Source organism: Saccopteryx leptura, chromosome 3, assembly GCF_036850995.1.
Source record: "Saccopteryx leptura isolate mSacLep1 chromosome 3, mSacLep1_pri_phased_curated, whole genome shotgun sequence".
NCBI classification, from domain to species: domain Eukaryota; kingdom Metazoa; phylum Chordata; class Mammalia; order Chiroptera; family Emballonuridae; genus Saccopteryx; species Saccopteryx leptura.
In genome coordinates this window covers 170,737,407-170,753,884 of record NC_089505.1, presented here as the reverse complement: position 1 = coordinate 170,753,884, position 16,478 = coordinate 170,737,407, and positions in this window count along the sequence as shown.

The window sequence follows — 16,478 nt, the reverse complement described above, 5'->3', positions numbered from 1 at the left end:
CTGGGAAGAAAAGCAGTCCGTAGAACAAAGCTCAACATCTCTTCCCAAAGAAACAGACTTCCTTTGCAACAGAGTATAAAGTTCAAGCCCAAGCGTGCTTTCAAAAACAATGAAAGTTTTTGTAAAAGGCAATTGGGAAGAGATTAATAAGATTCATTGAAGCAAAGCCAAACAGTAAGCCAACTTGTTGCTGCAGAAAAATGAAGAAAGAAATAACTGGAAGAGCCTTCCTAGAGTTTGAATAAACCTCAAACAGTGACATCAAAAATTGTCTTTTCAAAGGAGACTGAATTTGATTAGGTTAGTGTGTGAAGCAATTTTTACAAACAATACAGAAATCAACCAGCAATTAGTGGAACGTCACACGTGGGTGTGGTTGGGTAACCAGAAAGTCAGAAAACCCTACCAAAACTACTGTCCCCCAGAGTGACTGTGGGCATATATCCAAGGATGTACCCCTGAGGAACAACATCAGAGGCTTCATCATTGTATGTCTGTTTGGGAGGATGAGGGATGGGGAGGAGGAGGAAAAGACTGCACTAGGTATATTTGCCAATAACAGCAAAAGGAGGTGGGTAGGAACGAAGCTGTACTGGGCTAAAAATTGACTCCAGAACTTAACTTGAATGTATAGGAACAAATGCAGAGAACCTGTAATGATTAACAAGGTGGCTAATATAACAAAGGTTATAAATATATACTCAGTCTCCTCTCCGCTCTCAGCTTCCTTAAAAGACATAAAATTGTGTAAGATAATATTTTTAAAATGCATTGTTGAGTTTATAACATGTACAGAGATTTTATATATATAACAATAATACCACATTAAGGAGGAAGAGACTAAGCTATATGGGACTGATGTTTCTATCATCTTACTGGAATTGTTATTATAATTCTGAAGTTTCTGAAAATAAGTTAAGGTGAATATGGAAGCACTAAACAACTAGTAGGAAATACCTAAAAATTTATAGTAATAAAATCATTTTAAAGTGAAAATACATTAGAAAATATTTAATGCAAAAAAGTAAAGAAAAATCGATAAACAAAAAAACCTTGAGACATATAGAAAATAATAACTACTTTCTGGCCATTTTATATAAATAGAACCATATAATATGTGATCTTTTGCAACTATTTTCTCTCACTTAGCATATTTCCAAGGTTCATCTATGTTATAATACTGATCGATACTTCATTACTTCTTATTGCCAAAAAAAGATTCCACTGTCTGGATCACAATTTGTTTATCCACTCATCAGTTGATGGACATTTAGCCTGTTTCTACCTTTTAGTTGTTATGAATAATACTGCTATGAACATTTGTGTGCAGGGCTTTTTTTGTGTTCATATACTTTTAATTCTCTTAAATATATATACCTAGGAGTAAAATTCCTGGGTCATATAGTAATTCTATGTTCAACATTTTTAGAACCTGCCAGGCTGTTCTTCAAAGTGAATATATCATTTTACAATCCCATCAACAATGTTATATGAGTTCCAACATCTCCATATCCTCACTGAGACAGCATTGTCTTTTCATTTTCATCATCCTAATGAATTTGAAGTAGTATCTTCTGTCATTTTGACTGGCATTTCTTTAATGAGTAATGATGCTGACCATCTTTTAATGTGCTTATTATTGTGGGGGGTTTTTTTTGAGAACTATCAATGCAAATATTTTTCCCATTTTAAAATTGAGTTATTTCCTTTCTACTGTTAAGTTATATTTTTATACACACTGAACACAAGTCCCTTATGAAGTATAAGATTTGAAACTATTTTCTACCATTCTGTGGTTTGTCTTTTTACTTTCTTAATTTTGATATCTTAAATAATGCTGTCCCTCTCTTTCTTCTTTGAATTTATATTTTATTTACTCATTTTTAGAGAGAGAGGAGAGAAAGAGAGAGAGAGAGCAAAGAGGGAAGAGAGGAGCAGGAAGCATCAACTCCCATATGTGCCTTGACCAGGCAAGTTTGGGGTTTTGAACCAGTGACCTCAGTGTCCCAGGTCGACAGGTTAACGCTTTATCTACTGCACCGCCATAGATCAGGCGCTGTCCCTCTCTTTATTTACAGTGAATAAAAAGAATACAAAATCTGTACAAATGTGCAGATACAAGTGTTCTGGAAAAAGGACGGAAACACAAGTCAAAGAAAGGAGACTTGGCACTTGAGTGTCAATCATGTCACCCTCAATGCCATAACACCAAATCTAGATTTGCAATACAGAAAAATATATCTGCCATATTTCATTTCTAAAATCCAGAACTTCTGACCTCAAATCTGGAATCTGCCATTAAAAACCCTGTAAACTATGACTTTGCACTATAAATGTCTCCAGTAGAGAGCACTAATGGTTTTTTGAATATTTTGTGTAGCAGCTTTAAAGTTAGAAAAGGCATAAGGGGCAGGTACTACTCTGTCCCATTTCCACATAACTTAGAACATAAGACATAAGGGCTTTTATTGTTCATTCATTAATAGTTAATTGAGCACACACCATCCCCAGGTATCCTTAGCATGCCAAAGAGTAAAAGATATACTTCTTACCCTCAATGAATTTAATAAAGTTTACCTCTATATCCCAATAGCCTCCTCTTCTGTCAATAAAGGAAAGCATTTAATAACTAATCATGCACTTCCCTATCACTAACCACACACACACACACACACACACACACACACACACACACACATGCATGCATGAACTCACTGTACTTGGTTGAAAATAGCAAGTTTAGGATGGGCTTAGATATAATCTAATCAAAGTCTCTCCTTTTATACATAGAAACTCTAAACCCAGAGTGGTTAAGTAATTTGCCAATATCATAATAAGAAGATTAATATGGGACTTCCTATGCATCAGGAACTGCTCTAACCATATTATTCATTTAATCCTCACTACACTGGGGTTGGGTCGCATTTTTCAGGGATTTGGCATGGTGTTGGGGCCAACTTGGACTTGGTGAACATGTTAAGGACACTACTCTTTTATGGATTCTTGCTGTATTGGCCAAGAGTTTCCTTAAAGGCTTTAATCACTGATAAAAAAAATAGAAGACTAGATAAAGAATATGTGGCACATATACACCATGGTATACTATTCAGCCATAAGAAATGATGACATCGGATCACTTACAACAAAATGATGGGATCTTGATAACATTATACGGAGTGAAATAAGTAAATCAGAAAAAAACAAGAACTGCAGGATTCCATACATTGGTGGGACATAAAAATGAGACTAAGAGACATGGACAAGAGTGTGGTGGTTACAGGGGGTAGGGGGAAGGAAGGAAGGAGAGGGGGAGGGGGATGGGGAGGGGTACAAAGAAAATTAGATAGAAGGTGACGGAGGACAATCTGACTTTGGGTGATGGGTATGCAACAGAATTGAATGACAAGATAACCATTGATGTCACCCCATTAAAATAAAAAAGTTATTTATAAAAAAAAAGATGTGAAACAGGCCAGTCGAGGCCAACAGACAGACGTACTGGGCAGCAAAAATTTATCCATACATCTAACTGGGCTTTGGGGAGGGGTGGCCAGGGACAGCTTTAGAGAAACATCTTATTACTTCCAGTAATTTACCAGCTAGCTGGGAGACGGCCATGGCTGGCAGTGGCCGCTGTACACACAGGCATTGTGGGAGACAAAGGAGACAGGTAGGAGGGCCCAGGTGACACAAGGCCATGACTCTCAGGTCAGCTAGGACAGAGGAAGCCTAAGACCCACCCCAGCTGCTGTCTAGGGACCCGTGGAGCAAAGCCACACAAACACAGTGGTTCTTGGAGCCACACCACCAAGGACATCCCCAATTGCCATCCCAAGGGGAAAGAAAACAACATCTACAAATGCACCTGTGGCTTTGCATCAAGGTGGCTGTCAGGTGTGGTGTGTGTGGAGCCCCCTGTGTGACCTGTGGCCTGCCTACACTGAGCCCCACAGGATAGCCTTGGCCAGTTCTATCTGCAGCGAGCACCTACTGTGAGCCCCTGTGTCTCCAGGAGGAGGAGCAAGAGGGTCACCAGCAGCACCACAGGCTCAGGGACTCAGCAAGAGAGATGATGTCCTTTCCCAGGACTCAGAGCCAGCCTCCAGTTCCCTGATCTCCAAACCCAACAGCCACAGCAGCACATCCAGCAGGGGCCCCAGCCACCCAGTGACTAAGACCGGTGCTTCCAGCTACCAGGACTTATTAGCTAATGCTTGTTGGGAACACTTTCATTAGTGTCCTATTTTAATTAATGATATGTTTTAATTGGTGTTTCAATTTAATTAAAGATTTATTCTAAAAAGAAAATAGCAAGTTTAGGATGGGCTTAGATATAATCTAATCAAAGTCTCTCCTTTTATACATAGAAACTCTAAACCCAGAGTGGTTAAGTAATTTGCCAATATCATAAGAAGATTAATATGGGACTTCCTATGCATCAGGAACTGCTCTAACCATATTATTCATTTAATCCTCACTACACCCAGTTTTCAAATAGAAAAGTAAGACACAAAGAAATTAAGTAATAACAAAAATAAAACAGCCAGTAAGGGCAAAGCCAAATCTGAACTCAAGCAGTTTTTTCCAGAATCTATGCTTTTAGACACTATGCTATATTTAAGTAGATATTTCTAAAGGTAGTCATAATTTTCTAATGTGGGTCTTTATACTTTCTTGTTATTTTATGTTACTCACCATGGTTTCTAGCATCTCCAAAGCCAATTTCCTGGTCAAGAATTAAGCAAAGAAATGCAACTAAATTATATATAAAACATTCAACCTGAATAACCACCTGAAGATTATCTGAACACATGTCTTAAAACCAAGGATTTACAGAAGAAGCCACATCAAGACTGGTCAAAGGGGTAGCGCTGTGAAAAAGGGTTGGCCCCACACCCACGTGTGGTAGTTGAGAATCCAGAGGAATATCTCAGCTGCAAAGGTCCTGCCTGAGGAACAAGGGGTCTCAACCCCACACCAAGCTTACCAGCCTGAAGTACCAGTGCCAGAAAAAAGAGCCTGCATATCATCGGGCCCTGAAAATTAGAGCAGATTTCATCCACAAGGATAAGACAAGAGACTGTTAGAAATCCAGATGCCCTCCTAAAAAGCCAGCGCACACAATCTCCTTTGCAGCCAATCATCCTAAGTTCCAGGGAAGGGAAGAAAGCTCAGAGTAGATTGAAGTCATACAGAAAGAGACTGGGTTGTGTGGCTTCTGGGAGAGGGCTGGAGGGATGGCTTCCAATGTACGTGTGCTGAGCCCTTTTCCACACCACCCACAAATGCCATCTTTCCTGGGTCAAGCATTCCCATCCATGTGAGAATTCAGTAGCCCTATTCTCCCAACTCATCATGGTCCTGTCTTCCCAAGATCACACTACAGAAGTGTCTGCTGGTTATGGCCAGCCTGGGAATGTAGTGCAGAATTTCTTGGAAGACTCTTGTAGAAGTTCAGTCAGACTCACTACACCCAGTATCAGAGATGAACAGATAAAGACTGCATTGTGTGGATCTAGGGTGAGGGCCATTTTACCCTGTGCACACCCTCTAAACGCCCTCTCACCCCACCCTGCTGAGCTCACACCCTGCACAGGAGTCTTCTGCCTGAGCCTGTGGTATAAACTTTCTTAAAAGGATCTTAAGGGCTAACTCAGGAGGAGTCAGAGACTGAGTTGTGTGGCTCTGAGGTAGTGACAATCTTCTCACAAACCTGATCTATGTGCCAGAGCAGCAGCACCCAGTCCTCAGCATGAGTGCAGCAGACCGCTCACAGGAGTGCAGTGGTGTTCTGCCAGCCAGAACAAGAGCAGCAGCACTCCATCCCCCCACAGGATATCCACTAGTTCCACCACAAGAAAACCACTAGCCTCACCCTCCTGACTCCCAGCAGCCCGCCCACCCAAACTTTAGTAACATTGTCAGCAGACAGTAGCAAGACTGGTAATTGGTGAAGAGTCTAGGAGCTTTTGGAAGACTTAAGGAGAAACTGAGTGTGTGACTCATGGACAGGGGGCATTTTTTCTTGCATCCCAACTGGTGCTGCCCATTCCTGTGCAGAGTCCTCCTTAAACATGGCCAAATCTTGATCTGTTTGGGTCTAATGAACTCTGATGGCTTCACCATGATGACTTCCTTAGAACCCACCTCATCACAAATGTCCACGGGCACCCAGAGGGTGGCGGATAACTTTGGTGTACCCTGAGAACTTGCTGAGTGGCCTCTGATGTAGCACTGACACTCAATTCAACTCTGTATCAGTCTGGTGAACACCATTTGCCCCTATCTGGTGACTCATTAAAAACAAAATACACACAACCTGCATACTGCCAGAGACTCTTTCAGTGAATGAGTCTAACAGGATGCTAGTAGACAGAAGCTGATCTTGAAGAGATTTGAGCCTTTTTCTGGCCTGCCCACAGGCTTAGTCCTGTGGAAACAAGCTTTAGAAAACAGGTTGGCAACTCCCATGTACACTCAGGCCCATAAAAGGCAGCCACAAACTGTGGATTGCTTCGTAGCTCCAAACAGGTAGCCCAGAGCCAGTCACTGGCAGCATTTGATACTGACCTGCAACAGAGTCCCTCTCAAATGGTCAAAGAAAGTTTTACCCAGTGTCTGAATTCAGGCCACATAAGAGTGCAACCTAATTAACTCTATATGCAGCACACTCAAAGAAAGAAACAATAGGCACCAGATCCTTTTAGGGTGAACTTTGCTTTGTGGGGTCAGCACCTGCACAGCAACTCTCATTGCAGTCAGGGTAGAGTCTCAGAGCCAGCCAGAAGGGCAACATTCCCATGAATAGGCCAACAGCAATCAAGACTCAACCATAACAGGAGGGCTCAAATAAAACCCACACAAGGAACATTCCAGGAATACCTAGGTCAGATGATCAAAGAGACTAAGTCACACATTTCACCTACTATATAAGGCCACCCTACCAAGACTGGAAGGCATAGAAGATCTACCTAATATACAGAAACAAACAAGAGAAAAAGAAACATGACCCACATGTAAGAACAAAAATATCCCCAGAAAAGGAACTAAATGAAATGAAGGCAAGCAAGCTAACACACACAGAGTTCAAAATATGTTTTTAAGGGTGCTCAAGAAACTTAGTGAAAACTTCAACAGAGAGATAGCAAGCATAAATAAAAACATACAAACCATAAAAAAAAGTACTGATCAGAAATGAAGGCTACAATAGTTAAAACAAGGGATACACTGAAAGGAGAAGGAATCAACAACAGGCTAGGTGAAGCAGAGAAGTGAATTAGCAACTTGGAAGATGAGGTAAAAGAAAACATTGAATCAGAGAAGGAAAAAAAAAGTTTTTAAAAATGAGGTTAGTGTAAGGAAGTTAGAATAACATAATGTGTAACAACATCCACGTGACAGAGGTGCCAGAAAAAGAAGAGAGCAGCAAGGAATAGAGGACTTATTTAAGAAATAAGAACTGCCTGATCAGGCGGTGGCGCAGTGGATAGAGCGTCAAACTGGGATGCGGAGGACCCAGGTTCAAGACTCTGAAGTCGCCAGCTTGAGTGCGGGCTCATCTGGTTTGAGCAAAAAGCTCACCAGCTTGGACCCAAGGTCTCTGGCTCGAGCAAGGGGATTACTCAGTCTGCTGAAAGCCTGCGATCAAAGCACATATGAGAAAGCAATCAATGAACAACTAAGGTATCGCAACGAAAAACTGATAATTGATGCTTCTCATCTCTCTCCGTTCTTGTCTGTCTGTCCCTATCTATCCCTCTCTCTCTGTCTCTGTAAAAAAAAATAAAATAAAATAAAAGAAAGAAATAAGAACTGAGCCTGACCAGGCATTGGCATAGCGGATAGAGTATTGGACTGGGATGTAGAGCAGTGGTCCTCAACCTGTTTTGGGCCACAGACCAGTTTAATGTCAGAAAATATTTTCACGGACGGGCCTTTAGGGTGGGACGGATAAATGTATCACGTGACCGAGACAAGCGTCAAGAGTGAGTCTTAGACAGATGTAACAGAGGGAATCTGGTCATTTTTTAAAAATAAAACATCGTTCAGACTTAAATATAAATAAAACGGGAATAATGTAAGTTATTTATTCTTTCTCTGCAGACCGGTACCAAATGGCCCACGGACCAGTACCAGTCCACGGCCCGGGGGTTGGGGACCACTGATGTAGAGAACCCAGGTTCAAAACCCCGAGGTCACTGGCTTGATCACAAGCTCATCTGGCTTGAGCAAAGGGTCACTTGGTTTGCTGTAGCCCCCCATCAAGGCACAAAACACATATGAAAAAGCAATCAATGAACAACTAAGGTGCTGCAACAAAGAACTGATGCTTCTCATCTCTCTCCCTTCCTGTCTGTCTGTCACTATCTGTTCCTCTCTCTGTCTCTCTCTGTCTCTGTCATAAAAAAAATAAATAAATAAGAGCTGAAAACTTCTGAACCTGGAGAAGAAAAAAACATATATGTTCAGGAAGCACTGAGAGTCTCAAATAAGATAAACCCAAAAAGCCCACACCAAGACACATCAGAATTAAAATGGCAATGGTTAAAGACAAACAGGGAATCTTAAAAGCAACAGGCAAAAGACAGCTATCTACAAGGGGTCTTCCATAAAACTTTCAGCTGATACTCAACAGAAACATTACAGGCCAGCAGGGTTTGGCATGAAATATTCAAAGTGATGAATAGCCATGACCTACAACCAAGACTACTCTATCCATCAAGGCTTTAATTTAAAATGAAGGTGAAATAAAGAGTTTCCCAGAGAAGAAGTTCATTATCACCAAACCAGTATTACAAGAAATGTTAAGGGGCCTTTTCTAAAAAGAAAAAGAAGAAAGAGAAATATAACTTTAAAAAATAAAATAGCAATAAATATAAACCTGTCAATAATTACTTTAAATGTAAAAGAATTAAATGGTCTAAGTAAAGACAAACATTAGCTACATGAATTTAAAACAAAACAAAAACCCTAAATATATGCCTTCTATAAGAGACCCACCTCAGAACAAAAGAAAAAAGGAAGACACACATAAACTGAAAGAAAAGAAGTAGAAAAAAGGATTTTGTGCACATGGAACAAAAAAAGCTGGAGTAGCAATACCTGTACCAGACAAAATGGATTTTAAAACAAAGGCTATTAGAAAGAGACAAAAATAAGATACTGCATAATGATAAAATAATCAATTGAACAAGATATATAACCCCTGTAAACATCTACACACCCAAGATAGAGGCATCTGAACATAAAGAAAGAGAGTGACAGTAATACAATCATAGAAAAGGTTGTAACAACCCACTGATAACAATAGATAGGTCTTCCAGACAAAAAAAATCAAGGAAACAACAGCCTTAAATGACACACTAGACCAGATGAATTTAATTAATATCTTCAGAACATTTCACCCCAAAACAGCAGAATATATATTATTTTCATGTGCACATGCAACATTTTGCAGGATAGACCATATGTTAGGACACAAAACAACATCATATCAAGCATCTTCTCTGACCACAATATTGTGAAATTAGAAATCAAACACAAGAGATAAATAACATGTTACTAAACAATGACTGGATGCCTGACCAGTGGATAGAGCATCGACTGAGACGTTGTGGTCCCAAGTTTGAAACCCTGAGATCACCAGCTTGAGCATAGGCTCACCAACTTGAGTGTGGGGTTGCCAGCTTGAGCATGAGATCAGTGACATTATCCCATGATTGCTGGCTTGAGCCCAAGATCACTGGCTCCAGCATGAAGTCACTGGCTCAGCTTGAGTTCCCTGGTCAAGGCACATATAAGAAACAATCAATGAAAAACTAAAATGATGCAACTACAAGTTCATGCTTCTCATCTCTCTCCCTCCCCCTCTCTCTCCCTCCTTCTCTCTCTCTCTCTCTCTCTCTCACACACACACACACACACACACACACACATAAAACAAAAACCAAAAAAAATACAATGAATGGGTTAACAAGATCAAGGAAGAAATAAAAAATTATACCTAAGGACAAATGAAAATGAAAACACAACAACATAAAATATGGGACACAGCAAAAACAGTTCCTAGAGGGCAATTTATAGCATCAAAGACCTATTTCAAGAAACAAGAAAAAAAATCATATAAACAATGTAACCTTTCACCTAAAGCGACTAGGAAAAAACAACAAGGCAAAAGTGAGTAGAAGGAAGGACATAATAAAGTCAGAGTAAAAATAAATGAAACAGAACTAAAAAACAATATAAATAATCAATGAAACTAAGAGCTGGTTCTTTGAAAAGATAAACAAGACTGACAAACCTTTAAACAAACTCATCAAGAAAAAGAGACAGAGGACACAAATAAAGTCAGAAATGAAAGAGGAGAAGAAACAACTGACACCACAGAAATACAAAAGATTATAAGAAAATATGAACAACTATGTGACAACAAATTGAACAATCTAGAAGAAATCGATAAATTTCTAGAAACAGAAATCTAATACTGAATTAAAAGAAACAGAAAATGTACACAGATTGATTATCACCAATAAAACTGAAGCAATAATTTTTAAATTTCAACAGATTCCTAAACAGGATGGCTTCACAGGTGAATTTTACTGAACATTAAAAGGATAACTAACATGTATTTCTTGAACTATTCCAAAAGTTCAAGAAAAGGGAAGATTCTCAAGGTCACTTTACAAAGCCATCATTATCTTAATTCCAAAACCAGATAAAGACACCACAAGGAAAAATAAAAAGTTGTAAGCCAATATCCCTGATGAATATGAATGCAAAATTTCTCAATAAAATAATTAGCAAACTGAATTCTGCAATACATTAAAAAGATCATATACTATGATCAAGTGGGGTTTATTTCTGAGAATATCCTCAAATCAATTAGTGATATACCACATAAATAAAATGAAGGATAAAAATTATACAATCATATAAAACGATGCAGAAGAAGCATTTGATAAAATCCAGCACCTATCTATGATAAAAACTCTCACCAGGTGGGAATAGAGGGAACATACCCCAACATAATAAAAGCTACATATGAGAAACCCACAGTTCATATCATACTCAACAGGGAAAAACTAACAGCATTTCCCTTAAGGTTAGGAACAAGATACTGATGTCCACTTTCACCACTCTAATTCAATATACAACTGGAAGTACTAGCTACAGCAATCAGACAAGAGGAAATAAAAGGCATCCAAATTGGATTGGAAGAACTAAAGCTGTTATTATTTGCAGATAACATGCTACTGTATATAGAGTACCCCAGAAAGTCCACCAAAAACTACTAGAATTTATAAATGAATTCAGTAGAGTAACAGGATACAAAATAAGCTTTCAGAAACTGGCTGCATTTTTATACACCAATAATGAACTATCAGAAAGGGAAACTAAAAAAAAACCATCCCACTTACAACTGCTTCAAAAAATATATACCTAGGATAAATTTAACCAAGGAGGTATAAAACCTGTACTCATAAAATTATAAGACATGGAAGAAATAAATACAAGAAGATACAAATAAATGGAAATAAATATCATGCTTATGACAGGAAAAATTAACATCATTAAATGTCATTATGACCCAAATCAATCTATAGATTCAACACAATTCTGATCAAAACACCAATAACATTTTTTTTTACAAAACTAGAAAATATAATCTAAAATTTTATATGGAATAATAAAAGACTCCAAATAGCCACAGCTATCTTGAGAAAGAAAACAAAGTTGAAATCATCACACTACCTGCTATCAAACAATGCTACATGACTATAGTAATGACAACAGCATAGTATTAGAAGAAAAACAGACACAAAGGTCAAAGAAACAGAATAGATAGGCCAGAAATAAATTTATGCCTATATAGGCAATTAATATTTGAAAGAGGAGGCAAGAATATACAATGAGGTAAAGACAGACTATTTAATAAATTGTGTTGGAATCAGTAACAGATATATGCAAAAAAAAAAAAATGAAACTACACCTTACAACATATAGAAGATACACCTAAAATAGATTAAAGTATTAAATGTAAGACTCAAAATCATAAAAGTCTTTAATAAAACAGACAGTAAAATCTCTGACATTTCTCTTAGCAATACTTTTTTCTGAAACATCTCCTCAGACAAGAGAAACAAAAGAAAAAATAAACGAATGAGCCTACATTTACTAAAAAACTTTTACACAGCAAAAGAAACCATTAACAAAATGAAAAGGCAACCCATTGAATGAAAGAACATATTCACCACTCATCTGATAAAAGGATAATAAAGGATAATATCCAAAATTTATTTTAAAACCCATACAATTCAACACCAAAAAACAAAATATCCAATTAATAAAGAAGCAAAGGACCTGAACAGACACTTTTCCAAAGAAGACCTACAGATAAATAGACATATGAAAAGATGGTCAACATCACTAATCATCGGGGAGATACAAATTAAAACTATGATGAGATATCACCTCAAACCTGTCAGAATGTGTATCATCAATAAATTAACAAGTAATAAGTGTGGTGAGGATGTGGAGTAAAGGGAACCCTGGTGCACTGTTGGTGGGAATGCAGATTGATGCAGCTACTAGGGGAAGCAGTATGGAGTTACTTCAAAAATGTAAAATGCATCTGCCTTATGATCCAGTGATTCCATTTTTAGAAATATATCCTAAGAAATTCAAAATACTAATTCAAAAGAACATACGCATCCCTATGTTCACTGCAACATTATTTACTAAAGCCAAACTGTAGAAGCAACTCAAGTGTTCATAAATAGTCGACTGGATAAAGAGATAGTACATATACACAATGGACTACTACTCGGCCATAAAAAAGAAATAAAATCTTACCCTATGTGACAAATTGGATGGACCTAGAGCAGTGGTTGGCAAACCGCAACTCGCGAGCCACATACGTCTCTTTGGCCCCTTGAGTGTGGCTCTTCCACAAAATACCACGTGCGGGCGCTACCTCAGTAAGGAATGTACCTACCTATATAGTTTAAGTTTAAAAAATTTGGCTCTCAAAAGAAATTTCGATCATTGTACTGTTGATATTTGGCTCTGTTGACTAATGGGTTTGCCGACCACTGATCTAGAGGGTATTAAGCACAGTGAAATTAAGTCAGTCAGAGAAATACAAATACCATATGATTTCACTTATATATGTAATCTAAGAAACAAAAAAAAATTAAAACACATTCATAGATATAGAGAATAGACCGATGGTAGCCAGAACGGAGAGGGCTTGGGAGACTGGGTGAAAAGGATGAAGGGATTAAAAAGTACAGATTGAAAATTACAAAATAGTTACGGGGATGTAAAGTATAGTATAGAGAATATAATCAATAATATTGTAATAACTATGTATGGTGCCAGGTAGGTACTTAAAATATCAGAGGTGGAACACTTTGTAAAGTATATGATTATCTAATCGCTGTGCTGTATACCTGAAACTAATGCAAAATAATGTTAAATATAAACTGTAATCAAACATTAAATTAAAATAAAAAATTATTAAAGAAATATCAATATACTTGTTTATGACATTTCAAAATCACTAGACACTCAAGCTGGGGAAAAAAGGCTCAATTCTAAAGTGGATCTATATGTCACCAGGAGGAGGCGATTAAGACATCCACAACCATGAGAAATACAATAAGTACTCTTGTAATAATTTTTTAGCTAATCTTGACATAAATTACCACTTGAATATAATTCCCTTGTCCTCTCTAATCACTACCATGTACTCCTTCCCACTTCCAAATCCCAGTCTTTTAAATTTGTTGATTCTTCAGTCAAGTACAAACATGTTCAACTGTGAGACATAAAGTGAACAGAGCTGGAGTTTTAATACTGAAATGACACTGGGATAAACAATATGGAGAAGATGTGTGTCTCAAAAGTCTCAGAAGCTTCATTTTATTTCATTTCTTCATTCATCATTTGGCAAATATTTATTCTGCGTAACTATGTGCACAACACTGTACTGGTTGCTGGGGATGAACTACTAGTCCATGTGATGGATGTGGCCTCTGCCCTGCTAAGGGCCACAATCCCACGGAATTCCTCCAGAGGGTGTTAGGGATCTGCAGCTAGCCAATTGCCATCTTTCAACCTATGAGGCCTCGGAATGATGGCTGCGCGGCAGGAAGCTAAACAGAGTAACTAACTCCATAAGGCCAGGGATTACTAATAGATGACATGATTCTTAGGTATACAGACTATAGAAGTAAGTGTACATTGTTTAAAAATAACTATAATACATTATTTGAATGAGTTCCATGACCTATGAAGTAGTTTATAAACAGAAATTATTTGCATTGTCATTGTATTTTGTCAGAACGCACACATCCTTTTTGTCCTTGAGCACCCCGAAGAGCAAAACATTGTATCTGCTTATTGAATTGCTAAGTAAATTAAGTTTATCCAGGAATTTTATTTGGCAATTGAGGTCACTCAAAGATGAAGATAAAATTGTAAAATTTCCACCTGACCAGGCAATGGCCTAGCAGATAGAGTGTCGACTGGGATGCGGAGGATCCAGGTTCAAGACCCCGAGGTCGCCAGCTTGAGCATAGGCTCATCTGGTTTGAGCAAAGCTCACCAGCTTGGACCCAAGGTCACTGGCTCGAGCAAGGGGTTACTCAGTCTGCTGTAGCCTCATGGTCAAGGCACATATGAGAAAGCAATCAATGAACAACTAAGGTGTCGCAACAACAACAAAAAAATTGTAAAATTTCCACCCACCTACATATATTTTCATCCTTCAGTGAGCTTCCCTTTGTCTTTATTTGTAATCAAGTTGTCTGTAACTCCCTCACCTACATTGAGACCTTTGTCAGACACCAAAAACTATTCTGCTCATTTTAACAATGGGATTTCTTTGAAGCCCTAAGTTTTTTCTTTGTTTGTTTGTTTTTTTTGTATTTTTCAGAAGTGAGAAGTGGGGGATTGGGGGTGGTGGAGGCAGCAGACAGACTCCTGCATGTGCCCAACCAGGATCCATCTGTCATACTCACCAGGGGGCGATGCTCTGCCCATCTGGAGCCATTCTAGTACCTGAGGCAAAGGCCATTGAGCCATCCTCAGCACCCCAGCCAAATTTGCTCCAATGGAGCCTTGGCTGCGGGAGGGGAAGAGAGAGATGGAGAGAAAGGAGAGGAGGAAGGGTAGAGAAGCAGATGGGCACTTCTCCTGTGTGCCCTGGCCTGGAATCAAACCCAGGACTTCCACACACCAGGCCGACGCTCTACAGCTGAGCCAACCGACCAGGGCTGAAGCCCTAAGGTTTTAAATTCACTCATCAGGTCTCAAGTTCTCTGAGGAGTCTAAACCAATTGAACTCACTCTCTCCTCTATCAATGTAAGACCAGCTACCTTTGCTCTCAATTTTGCAATGAGATAAAGAATATCTGGTTTATTATTTTACTGCCCTTTTTAATAAAGTAATCAAGTTATATTCAGCTGTCATAAAGGATATTTGAATCATGGGCTCTCAGCCATGCCAACATTCTGTGTTAGGAAATTCTACTGAGCCCCATATTGGCTCACATATCTGGCTACATATTTGCCTCTATTTTTTTAAGTTTTAGAAACTTCAAGCTTCTTCAAGGCAAGTGTTCTATTGCTTTTATTGGCTCCCAAAACCACAATTTGGTAGAGATAGTGATTGGAATGTAAAGGAGTTTGCAGAAAGATAAGTTATTAGAAGAATACGCAGGTATGTCTGCATTTGGGTTCATAGGATTCAGGAGACAAAGCCAAAGAGAAGGGGCTTGTGGCCAGGCTGGAATTTGATTTCTTACATCCAGCCTAACATTCTCTGGAGGAATGCTGACAGACTGTGGACCTCAGAAGAACAAAGGCCACATCCATCAAATGGACCAGTGTGTTCCCAGAAACTAATACTGGACAGTGCTTTGCACATAGTATGCACAGAATAAATATTGTTTGGATGATAAAAGAATAAATAAAACAAAATGAAGCCTGACACTTCAGAAACATAAACAACACTCATCTTCTTTTTTTAAATATACAGTCCAGGATAGATATATTAAATACATTGGACAACAGAAACCCCTGCCTCTATTGTTAATGGCTTACCCTAGGTCTCATGGTCAAAAGGGCCACCAGTACAACTCAAGATTCCAATTCCAGTGCTCTTTTTGGCACATAGCTCTTTCTCCTCCAACTCTAAAACAGTCTGGATCTTGTTCTTTTAAGGCATTTTTATTTTTAAAAATTCTTAATAAACTGAAGATATATTAGTTCCTGCTCTGAGCTAATGAAGTTAGATGAGAATTGACATCCAGTAGTTAATGTGTAATTATAGTTAACAGATGGCCTTATAATAGGCCAAGAAACACACATACACATGGTTGATGTATTTCCAGGTCTGGCTGATGCTTGACCTGGGTTACTCAGGACCAAAGAAATAGAAGGGTTAACTATGAGGAGACTCAGGAACCGGCTGC